This window comes from Typopeltis vanoorti, chromosome 7, assembly GCF_054136105.1.
Source record: "Typopeltis vanoorti isolate ZY-2024b chromosome 7, IOZ_Tvanoo_1.0, whole genome shotgun sequence".
In the NCBI taxonomy this organism is placed as follows: Eukaryota; Metazoa; Arthropoda; class Arachnida; order Uropygi; family Thelyphonidae; genus Typopeltis; species Typopeltis vanoorti.
In genome coordinates this window covers 144517343-144530505 of record NC_143555.1, presented here as the reverse complement: position 1 = coordinate 144530505, position 13163 = coordinate 144517343, and the positions used below count along the sequence as shown (strand labels likewise).

At 35.1% G+C, this 13163-nt stretch overlaps 1 non-coding gene across 1 annotated transcript; it reads right to left on the bottom strand.

The window, feature by feature from the left end:
• Positions 1-5251: 5251 nt before the first annotated feature.
• LOC150105161 (U6 spliceosomal RNA) lies at positions 5252-5358 on the bottom strand. Its single transcript, XR_016548631.1, has one exon. It is a non-coding gene; the product is annotated as a U6 spliceosomal RNA (small nuclear RNA).
• Positions 5359-13163: the final 7805 nt, after the last annotated feature.

The following is a 13163-nucleotide window of genomic DNA, read 5'->3' as shown; positions in this document are numbered from 1 at the left end:
TAGATTTGTTCAATTGTATATGTGTGCATGTCACCTTTCTCAATGGGAGTAAACTGACTCTAGATGATATATGCAACACCAGGCAACTCGTATGAAAGTTGGAGGAAGCTGCAAGCCCCAAGCAATTTTCCACCTTCCAAAAATCAATTAATGTTATTGGCGGTGGGACTCTCGTTTCAGATATTAAGCCGCTAAGAACAGATATATAAAATTTTCGCTTCTCAGCCTTTTAAATACGATCAAAGTGAAGTGTTGGTTGTTATCAGTTTAATAACTGCTAGGAGCCTAAAATATCGGTTTTTTTTTTTTTTTTAATGCAGCAATTTCTCCACCTTTTTTCCGAGTTGCCCTGCTATTGTACTATCTTACTCCTCTCGGCGTATCGCGTATCGGCCTTCAAAGTGTAGTGTGTGTGTGTGCTAGGTCGCTATCTAAAATATATTTTAGATTGTGGGCGGCGCTAAGACAAGTTTGTAAAATCCCGCAGCTTTTCTTAAACTGTGTTCTGCGGAATCCTAATTTCGCTTAAAACCTGTAACATGCAGACATTCGTAGCTTGTATTAGATGGTGCAGTTTCTTCAGGGGGGGGGGATCCTTAATTGAACGTAGAGAATACTAAATTTTATTAAATTAATTTTGACAAGTCACTTTAATACATTTTTAAAATGTTATAAAAATTTTAAATGTATAACATGTATAAAAATGTATTACGTTTTAATTTAAATTAATTTAAATTTTAAGTAACATAACTGTTTTATGTTTTTACAACAAAGAACAGTTATGTTACTTTATTATTTATAATATCATGTGTCTTGATTACAACATTTTGCAGAAAAGGTTCATTGTCAAAATTTTTTCCGATAATTTTTATGAAAATTTTCATACTGGTTCCGCAAAAAGTTATTTTTATATAAGATTCAGCACTCTCAAAAGACTAAAAAAAAAAAAATACTTCACTGGAATATTTTGAATAGTTCAATGGTTAGTCTGGGAGTAACTTTAGAAAGATCGAAATATAAGGAAATGCCGGAGGTTCACCGAAAGTATCCCTTTTTACTTTAAATCCATGAAGTACAAGAATCACAGTGTTCAATGAACAATCGAAATATTCACAGTTGTGGTTCAAAGTTCTAAATAGGGATGAAAGGTAAAACTATGGCAAAATCTAAAAGAATTCTTCAAATTAATTTGGGGGAGGTAAATATACGCAGACATAAATAGCATAAAGAAATTAAAAAAGATAAGCAAAGAAATTGGGTTCATTTCCGGTTGTATTCAAGATCTAAAGAGTAAATCTTATAATAATGAAAAATTAATTAAGGGGATTACCAAAATTAATGTAGAACTTACTAATAAAAGTATAAGGATCGTAACAAGTAAGCTAGTATCATTACTGGAAATTGCGAAGAACAGTATGGCGCATGCGCATAGAATACCACTTAGCAAAATGGCTGGGCGTGCAAGGAAAAACTAGTAAAGATTACAGCGAAATACTTTCAAGAACGATTAAATTCAGTATTGGATCATTGAAGATCTAAAAATAATTTTTATATCAGAAAGAAACGAAGTAAGGAAGTTAAACGTGTGGATAAGAGGTATGGGAAAATTCCTGTTCTTACTTCACAGCATGATAATAGGAGCAAAGAATAGAAACTGGTTGCAAGTGAATGGTCAACTGGAAGTGACGTCACAATGAAATCAATCACTAATATTTACTAGTTATGGTGATTTCTCAAGGATAAAAATCTCAGTGTACCTAGGGTCGATGCAAACTGCGAGGAAGAGTGTAATAAACAGCTTAGAAAAGGTAAAAAAAGATGAAATATGATCAACTAACTTCATCGAAAACTAACAAAATATATTCGAAAAAATTATTGAACAAAAGGTTGCTTCAGTAACTAAGAGATAAATACAGTACATAAAAATATTCGCTTTTAAATGCATATAAAAATCCTTTTAAACAACTATCTGAATACTGTATCTTTCTATTCACTTAAAAATAAAATATGGTTTCATATCCGGTCTATTATACACTGAAAAAAAAACGCTATTGTTTCCATGGTCATGATTTAAGAGCAGATCATGATTGACTATGTGAATCATGATCTGTTCTTAAAGAAATTGTAAGCATATGGCATCAGAGATGTCGCAAATAATTGGTTGCAGCCGTATTTAGCTAACAGAAATTAATTTATTAACTTGCATAAACATTACACGGAAATACAAAATATAAAATATAGGTACTGAAGGAACAGTACTATGACCTGCACCTAATTTAAAAAAGAAAAAAAAAAGGAAAAAAAAGTGCTGCAGCTCAGTGGTGTAGCTAGAGCTTTTGCCGCCCCTCTCAATACACACAAAAATACCACAAAAAGTCAAAACGACGCATAAGGAAATAAATTAAAACGCTATGTTTATTTTTGAAGTAAAACTTTAATTTCAACATTCTAAAATGTTATTTTTCTTGCTTTTCTGTTAGCAAAATCGTCGATGACATTGTCGAAGTCTATTTCATAGTAATGTAGGTAATTCCTAATCAATTTTATTTAGAAAAACTCCTCTCACAACTAGCAACGCTTACAGCAATTGTGAGGAAAATTCGCTGTAGTACTACAATAGTTCAAACTGAGTTTTCGGGACTGTATTTTAGAATTAACTGCAAAAGTTCAAAAATGTTCAAAAGTGCCGCCCGGGTGGACCGCCGCCCCTCTAGTAAAGCCTCTACTGCAGCTCATCCCTAGCAAAGAACAGCAAAATGCTGGCTGCAGTTCATCTAGCAAAATGCTGTTCTTTGCTGATGACACTATTCTAATTTATAACATCGACTTATTGAAAATAACATGGCTAACGATATCACAAAATTAAATATAGAAATGATTTCATAAAATGATCTGAAAATAACTTTAGATAACACAAAAAATATATACCTCAGCTTAACAAATAAGTTGGATCGTAGCCTACCAATAAAACTGCGATGACAAGCAAGAATATCAGTGCGAATTAATAGAAAAATTTTTTAACATACTTAGGTATACATATTGACAGAAAAGTGTAACGGAATTCGTTTGTTACATTTTTTAGCAAAAATATAAAACACATTATTAACAGAATCTATTACGTTCAAATATTTGTCAGTATAGATTTCGAGATGCAATATCATCAGTAGCCTTTTTTTTTTCTTTCCCTGACGATGGGCCTTACCAAGGTCGTCCATTCTTTGCTATGTTTCCTATATGTCTGCTTGTAGATATGTTAGAGATCATTCTAAGTAAGAGCAATATTCTACCGGAGAACTGTATACCCTTCTTGATATTTCATCATCATTACGTAAACTTGACCTATACTGCTATTTTTCGTATATAACCGTAGATTATAAGTGTTCTGTATGGTAATTGCTACTGATTACCCACATATATGTATTTATGTTTATTATCATAAATAGTTGCTTACCATACGTATTTTCTTTTCTACTGGTAGACTTAATGTACCTTCATTTTAAATTTATCCTCATTCGTTTACAGCAGTGCTTCCCAAACTTCTGGATGTCAGGGCCCCCTTTACAAAAATTAAAATATTTCACGGTCCCCCTCGAAACAAAATCGTAATAGAGAGATATATTATTATAATATTTATTGTATTTATATTCTATACAAAACATACACAGCGAATATTGCAAAAATCAAATATATTACATTTATTATTACATTTTATTATTACATTTTTTGCCTCTTACCGTTTGGTTCTGAAGACGATGCGGGCTCTTCTGGTAAAATATGAAATACTATCCTTTTTTTGAGTCTGTTTCTGCTTCTTCTGATTGTTCGAGGGAATTTTTTTATTTTTTTATCAGAAACTAATCCATCTCAGGGTTAAATTTTTTAACGTAGAATAGATCAAATAATATCACTACTTACCGATACTGGCACACCACAGACTGATAACATGAAATTAGTGAATATTACCCGAATAAGGGAATCCCCGGACCAGGAACATTTTTCTCTTTTGTGACTTTTCTCCCTTTACGGTAATTAAGTCTAACGTGAAACAGACAGCAAAAGCAGGTTATTAAAATGTGCAGATGATTGGTGCGGTATTAACAAAAGATCGCGCAACCGAAAGATAAAAGCATAGCTGACAATTGAGTTGAAATGCTAACTCTCTTCAAACGAATTCCATATGTGAAACTATATATATATATATATATATATATATATATATATATATATATATATATATATATATATATATATATATATATATATATATATATATATATATTATTTTTAGTTTTTAGTTAGATACTGTGTTTGCCCATGCAACATATGGTTTTGTTTCAGTCTATACAGCATAGTTTCTGTATAAGGGGACATATGATTCATTAATTAGTGTGTATTTATCCCAGTTGTCTCTAATTGCACTATTTGTTGAGAAATATATTACACAGGCTCCTCATTCCTTATTCACTGGCATAATAAAAGTACTTGTTTTATTGCCTCTGCAATATAGTGCCTGTTAGGGAGGGGTGTTGTTTACCACTGCAAGCGAGTTACTATCTCCCTACATGAAATTGTTTAAGCTTTTTTTCATGTGTGAAGTATATGCGAAACTTTTATTGGTAATAGAAAACTAACTCGGATGACAGTGATAATATAAAACGAGTTTTGATATGTATATAAAGTCAATATCAATAGTCCCTGATTACGAACGCGTGATGAAAGGAACAGGAAGATTTGGAGCTTCCCTGGAGAGCATTCGAAGTAAATAAAATTAACCACTGCTTTGAAATGAAACATATGAATACACAATATTTACTAATATTCATTAAGCTCCGAAATACGCAGGAAGCAAAGTTTGTGAACCAACACCAATGTGTGAATTTTTCCATTAAAATATAAAAAATAACAAAAAAAATAATAAAAGTTAAAGACGTTTCTTTTAAAATAAAAAATCTACTTAGTCTTAAAACATTTTAAATTTGTTTTCATTCTTTCACGGCCCCCCTCAACAAAACCTACGGCCCCCAAGGGGGCCGCGGCCCACAGTTTGGGAAGCGCTGGTTTACAGCATGTCACCTTATCATACTTTTCCCCCCTTCTAGTTGATTATTCTGTATATAGATATATTCAAATAAATAAGTACATCTATATATGTATGAACATAAAATGATGTGTTATATAATGTGATACTTAATATAACTAAAAGTGAATAATAATTGTCTTTACTGTTAGGATGTATGACAAATAATTGACAAAAAATGTGGAACGCTTCACGATTTTGCGTGTCATCCTTGCGCAGGGGCCATGCTAATCTTCTCTGTATCGTTCCAATTTTAGTATATGTACTGCCGAAGCAAGTACAACACTATTTCTGCTCACATCGTATTTATGGTAGAAAAATTGTCATCTATTATAAATATGGTGTATAAGTAATTTATTAATATATTTTGTAATTATTTAATTAAATTTAATATTTTTACATCTATATTTTACAATATAATAGTTGATAAATATTGTAATAGGAAATATTGATTTTTTTAAATTTGTATAGATACTGATTAAATATATATATATCATGAAATTTCTCTAGCTATCATATTGCAACTACAGTATCCAGTTTCATAAGAGTCCATCAGCGCCATCTAACGGTATAATTATTAAAACGACATTTCAAAATATTGGAGAAGAAAAAAGGCTACTTAAAAAATGAAATAGATAATTTTGAACATTTCTTAATTATATTCTTGATAAAACAAATGAAAGATATTTAATTTAATTTTATCATATACAAGAACAATATTTTTTCAATTAAACTTTTAAAAGTATGAAGCTTGACTTGTTTGAAAACGTGGTTTTGCAACAACTTTCGTCGTGTTCGATTGGTATGAGCAAACGGCATGCAGTTGAAAGAGAAATTAATAGTCAGCTTGTAAAACTTACGGTGAAAGTGCAATGTATTGGAATATCAAAGCGTTACAAATGATCTGGCAAGTAACTGTGCTGCTCCTCAAAATTCTAGGATTCCGGTAGGATTTAGTAGGGGTTCCCCAGAGCATACTGCATTTATAACTTGTATTACATATAATTTATGGAGAAAAAAAAAAAAACCTTCAGTGAATGTGGAAACTGCTATCTGGTAAAACTCTAAGGAAGGACCATCGTCGTTACGGGGCGTGATTCACCAGTTATCAGAACGAGGTGAAGGTGTTAACATTACGGTAATTATTTATTGTATTTATTTACCGATGTGAGTAAACAGAGTAAGCTAATATTTCTTTTTCTTTTTTTAACTTACCAACATTGCCAAAGAGCATATTCAACAAGTAATCTAAGTATGAATGTAACTGCTGCAAGTGAAAATACTAAGGAATTTTATTATTATTATTATTATTATTATTATTATTATTATTATTATTATTATTATTCGTGACACCTGGAAGGAGTCCGAAGACTCATCGCGGGAGGACACCTATTGTTCAACTCCACGACTACACCGATCCTCTACATCAGCGCCAGCTACTGCACGCAATTTACAGACAAAAACAGTATGTTCTGAAGAGCCGATTTGCCTATATGTGGGATGAAAAACCCGAGTTTCCGGAAGAAAAAAAAATCTCTGCTACCTCCGTACGATATCGGCTAACTCAACTTCGATATTGATTGAAAGACTGATTGAAATTGAAAGATGAAAGCTCATGTTTTTTATTAAGATTTGTGCATCTGTGCATTCGTGAGCAAATATTTTGTATTAAACCGATTTATTTCTAGAATACTTGTATTATGTTATTATTTATTATATCACGATGTATCATATGTTTTCTTGATTAAAATATTTTGGAACCCATTCATTGTCGTAATTTCTTTTCCGATAATTTTTTATGAAAATATTTTCATTAGGGGTTCCGCTTAAAAAACGAAATATTTTAATGTAATGTGCAGTGTTTTTCAAACTTTTCTAACAGCGACCTACGATTAAAAAAAAAATACATTTTACAACTCAATCCAGCACGCAGGTGACTGAAGATGTACAATATCACAGGCAACTGGTAGCAAATGTGAGCTAAGCTCTTCATAGCATTCCAAGAATGAAGGGTTTTATCCTTTTAAGGTTTCTGCCTGGTCTCCAGAAAACCAACTAGATCGAAACAGCTATCAAGCCAATGCAACACTAATCAAAAGAACTAATAAAAGAGAATATCAGGACGTATGGGCAATGCTCGTGTCTTTTAAGTAGTGCAACCTAAGACAACTTCGTTTGCTTGGAGAGTGGTGGATGAATGGAATGCGTTGCCTGACTCAGTTGTGAGTGCTTCGTCTGTAAATGAGTTCAAGAATAGGTATGAGAGATATTGTGTGGTCGATAGTTTGGGTCTCCCGCGATGAGTCTTCTGACTCAATGAAGATACCTGTATAATAATAATAATAATAATAATAATAATAATAATAATAATAATAATAATAATAATAATAATAATAATAATTCATTTAAGTTGCTTGAAGGCAACGAAAGGAGTGGGACTTACTCCACCTTTCTTCGAGTTTCCCTGTACTACCTCTGAGGTCAGCTATAGCCATCAGTGAGAAATGAAAAAGAAATTTTATATTACATTACAATCGTAAGAATAAAGAGTGCTTTATTCACTACGCCAATAATTTGGGAAGCGAATGAAAATATCCCTGTACAATGACGAATATCCCCATAGTGTAAATATGTGTCTATAAGCTACCATTATATAGACTATGGACAATGCAGTGGACTTGAAAACCTTGGAGGGTAATGGATGGCAATGCTGTAGCCAATGAAGTTCTAACTGAGGCTTGACTATTGCTGTTACCCTCCTGCCAAGATCAGAACTTTAATAGCTCAATAACACCTTATCCCTACACTGTCCTCTACAGATAACGGGGAAGATGAAAAGCATTCTTGCTTCGCCCCTTTAAGCCAGTCCTTATAAGGACTCTAAATGCAATAACAATTAGTATAAACTGGTCACATCTGAAACGAAAACTATCTGGCTGCATACTCTCCGCACAGAGTATGCGTTATCATTAAGGCAATATTTGTTTTACAATTACAGCTTCATCGAAAATATTCAAACTAAAATGCCGCATATACTTAAAACCTTGTACAAATGCTCGCGCGCAGTGCTGAAGGGACATAATACCGACAAGCGAGTTTCCTCTTCATGGAAGACGTGGGATATATATTCGATTGACGAAATTAAAAAATGCACGATGATTGGGTGGAAAGCATTTGGAAAATTACATTCAATATTCAAAAGCCAACTATCATTATGCCTGAAGAGAAAGGTTTTTAACCAGTGTATTCTTCCTATATTGACATATGGCTGTGAAACATGGACACTAAAGGCAAAGGAAATTCAAAAATTAAGAACAGTACAATTTAGTACGGTAAAAAAAGTATGCTTGGTATCACAAGACTGGATCACAAGGGGAATACACTGGTTAAAAACTTTTCTTTTTAGGCATAATGATAGTTGGTTTTTGAAAGTTGAATGTCATTTTCCAAACGCTTTTCACCCAAGCATCGTGCGTCTTTTAATTTCGTCCATCGAATATATACATAAGAAATCAAACCAAAGTCTCTGACGTCATAGGAAGAGTGAAACATCTGAAGCGGCAATGGGCTGGGCATATTGCTCGAAGACAAGATCAATGATGGACAAAAAAAGTACTGGATTGGGTTCCACAAGAGGAAAGACGACCACGACGCCGACCTAAATAACGGTGGATTGATGATATCATCAGATTTGCAGGAGTGACATGATAAAGGAGAGCCATGGACAGAGAGTTTTGGAGTAATCTTGAAAAGGCCTTCATCCAGCAGTGGATCGACAATGGCTGATGATGATGATGATGATGATGATGATTTATATATATATATATATATATATATATCTCGAAGAAAAATGTTATAGTAGATAATTTTTCGTTATTTCTCTATGATCTAATTCATGTGCCCATATTACATTATTTATGCTATGGTTACCACACTTTGATAGCTCTTTTGCACTGTTGTGCAAGTGTCATTGCAAAACATAGAACCTAAACATGAAACAATAGTTAATGTCTTGCTTCTATAATTAGTCGCTTTGACTGAAAGAAGACGCCTAATTAATGTGTGTAGATAATCAGCAATAAAAACAAAAAAACTTCTAAGAATAGGGAAGTAGAATAACCAAAAAATAAATAATAAATAATCAAAATTACTATGAGCATATTGAGATTCAGAAATTCTAATAATGGTGAAACAGATTTAATCATACAACTCACAATTTATATTTCTTTCTGTTTAGAATGAAAACAATTCAGTCCGTCTATAATTCTCGTTTAACAATTGGGAAACAACCCCCAATCCATTTATTCGAGGCCTGAAAAAAAAAAAAAAAAGAGAGACAGAGAGAGAGAAAATAAATAAAATAAATAAATTGACGTTTGACCTCTAAACCAAAGTTTCCGAATTCATTTTTGAATTCATTAATAAAATGAATAGTGAACACTCGGAAGTCGAATCTGATCTGACAGATACATGCTAATTGTTAACATGAATAATTTGTGAGTTCAACAAATTTCATCATCGGCCTGTAGAGTAAGATAGGCTGAGAGTCAGCAGATAGTAGGAGAGGAAGTAAAGATAGAGTGCATAGTAGTAGAGTAGGTAAAAGAGGCCTCAGTTGACCTGTTTTAGCAGTTTGCCCCCCAGGGGCGTTTCTAAAACGGTCGTTGATTTTTCACTTTAGAAAAAGGAAAAATCCTGAATAGGAAAACAAGTAACAAACAGAAAGTGTAACATTAGTATCGAGAAACCAAAGGAATGGAAAACTAAATTTAGAGGTGGAGCAAGGATCTGGCCCGAGTGATGCAGCTCACAAGAAACTGCACCGCCTCGCTGTAAGCCTTCGCCGCTCGGGTTCTTAGGTCCTCCCCCACCTGTGGGATCTAAAAACCAGTGAAGCTGAGTACAGAAAACCCACAAAGTGGTTACTGTGTCTTTCTTTTGTTGTGGGCTGTTAATATTCTCTTGGCCACTTCACTTCCCTTGACCATGTCCAGTTTGCAGAGAGCTATAAAAAACGCCGAAACTGCCTCCTCGTCTAAATCCAGGGCTACCTCTACTTGCTCAGGGATGATTTTGTTGATGTCATCAACGAAAAGGTCACCCCATTTTGCACTGACAACATCAGGTCCATGCTTCCCCCGAAGGAGGAGTTCAGGTTCTCCTAATTTTGCCATCGCTTCTTTGAATTTATCCGCCACCCCAGGGATACCTCTAATAAGATGGCTTAGAGTCTCCCCTGCTTTTGCATGAGGAACTCTGGGTGGGCGGTCTCAGATACTTTAGCTGTTTTTGGTGTTATCAACTCTTCTTCTTGTGGGCTTAATGACCGCTTGGAAGTGTTGGTATCTGCCTCCATCTTTTCTTCTTCCTTGGCTATATCTATATCACTATCTATATTACTATTTGTAGCTTCTCTTTCTTCTACTGTAGTTATATCGACTGTTTCTTCTGTGTGGTTTTTACTGCTCGTTTCTGTTATGGAAATTTTTTTTCCTTACGGATTTTCTTGGTTGTCTTACTTTCTGTAGCATCAGGAGTGGCCTTTAAAGGTGGAGACGCTTCCTGTGCTGGGTCATTTCCATTGCTTGGTGCAGTTGCAGGTGTGATTGCACCTCCATCCTCTCTACCAGGGTTCTTGATGGCATGTGTCCATTTTGTGGTCAATGACCCCGCATTTCAGGCAAGCTGCCTCACATTTTTCTTCATTGTGGCCTGCTTTGAGGCAGTTTTTGCACAACTCTAGGACAGTCTGCCCCAAGGTGAGTGAGGGCACCACATCGGAAACACTGTTTTTTTACGCCAGGGTAGTTAATCATTACTCTGGCGGATCCGATAACAACAAAGTTGGGAACGGGCGTTTTCATCTCCAGGGAGATAATGACCTCGTCCGACTTCCATTCCGGGTTGACTGCATCATTTAGGATTTCTACATTATGTACAACGCCCCATTTCCCGAATATTTCGTGAATAATTTTTATATCAGTTTCGATATATTCCAAAGGGAATCTGGGGATTCTTTGTTGATGCTTCCTACCAGAAATGGGACTATTGTTTTCCCATTACATTTAAATCCTCCGAGTAGTTTGTCTCTCGTTTGTACATTTCGAACGACAACTTGAAAACGGCCACCACCGAACGGAGTAAACCCGAAAATCTCATCAGCACCGACGCTTTGGATGAGGGCTTTAGCCAAACATCGAGGTTGTAGGTCGGCTTCAACTTCTATGCCGAGTGTCCGCGTACGCGACAAGGCCATAGCTGGTGAGGGGGGGGCTAAGCTATTCCCACCACTACCAAGCGTTTGATATTTCCCCGGTCCGGGGTTTAGGAAGATCTGTAAATTTCCGTTTAAATATCGTGAACCCCAATGAGACTCGTACCGATATTAACGGTTAAGAACAGATTTTGTTTAAGTACCTTGATTTGTTCAAAACCTAACCCATCGTTAGACGTCCTCCATGACCAGGACACTGCTTAGCCAAGGCCGTTTGGAGGACATACTCATTCATAAAGCACAGTTAGTCGAAGTTTACGGCCTCCGCCTCCACTTCTCAAACTATACTTTATACCTTTTGTAACTTACCATCTTGGGTCTATAAAACTCCCATTGGTCCGCTTTCGTCCCTGCCCGTTCTGGCCACTGTATGAGTCAGAGGGGTTTTTAGACTTTGCAGGCCTGGGAGTGCTGGTGAAACTTATGGTCTTGAAGGTAGGAGGCAGAAAGGAAAGTGAAGAAAAAACTGGTCTTGAAGAGGGTGGGAGTGGTGGGTTACAATTAAAACATTTGGGTGGAGGATCTAGCTAGCAAAGGTGCCAGTCCCTTATCTAGTTTCTGTTCACCGTGCAATCTACCCCACTTACGTGGGTTTGCCCGTAGAGTGTCCGGTGAACAGGAGTTACAAAAAATAATACTTTTTTTTTTAATTATTGTTATATCTAATATTAGTTAATTCTAAGTCTATATATATATATACTCACTTATTAGCTTTCAATTAGTCATTTCATTAATAAACAATAAACTATAAACTATAAGCTATTCCTCAGTTACTTCTGAATAAATTTACTAACATGCCTACACTAATACAATTTTTTTTTTACTTTTTTATTTTATACTTTTTTTGTTAGTTTTTTATTCTATCATATACACATATACACATACGTACACATACATAAATATATATACACACACATATACATATATATAACAATTTTTTTTTTTTTTTTCATGCACATATTCTATAATAAGCTAATAAGTAAGGTTAGTAAAAGGTTCCAAAATCATACCTTTAGAGCACTTGGTGGCTTTGTAGTTCTTTCATCCCAGAGGCCATTTTCATGGCCGCCCGAAGGTGGTCCCTTCCGCCGCGATGTAGGGCCCCAAAGTACTATATACTCTAAAGTCCCTGCAAGAAAAGCTTTTCAAGATCCGTTAGTTCCAATGTGTATTGTATTGTATGTTTTTGTATATTAAAAATAACATCACAGTTGTCCTTCGTGTATGTTCGCTAAAATGGGAGGTGTGCACCATTTTTTGGTGAAATTATACTCTCCCATTAGCGTGAGATTCGTGTGAAAGTAGTTTCTGATTGAGCACCTCGCCGAAGCCAGGAAGGCTAGTAGACCAAGTTGGTGGATCGAGTGTGCTCTAGCTTTCCTAATTTTCCATATGTGGTATCGTAGTTCTTTGATTGTGAAGAGGCAGAGTAAGTTCTTGAATGGTTTTGTGTCCATGTTTAAGTATACTATGGCCTCCTTTGAGGGAAGAGGGATGTTGAATTTGTTTCCCACATATTTCTACACTCCTTGCGCAACTGGGCAATCGTACAGTACATGTCCGACTGTCTCTTCCCCAGGGCAAAAGACGCATGTTTCATGTGGGGCTTTTCCTCTTCTGTGTAGTTCGTGCCGCGTTGGGAAGAAGGCATGGGCCATTCTCCACGCAAGAGCACTTCTTGATAGGTAGGTGTCACGGTGTTTGTGTATGTTTTCCCATGTTTTTTCCGTGGTTTGTCGCGGGTGTTGTTGTAATGTGTACGGTGTTATTTTGTTTGTTATTTTGAGAAGGCTATCTGACGATTGGTTTATT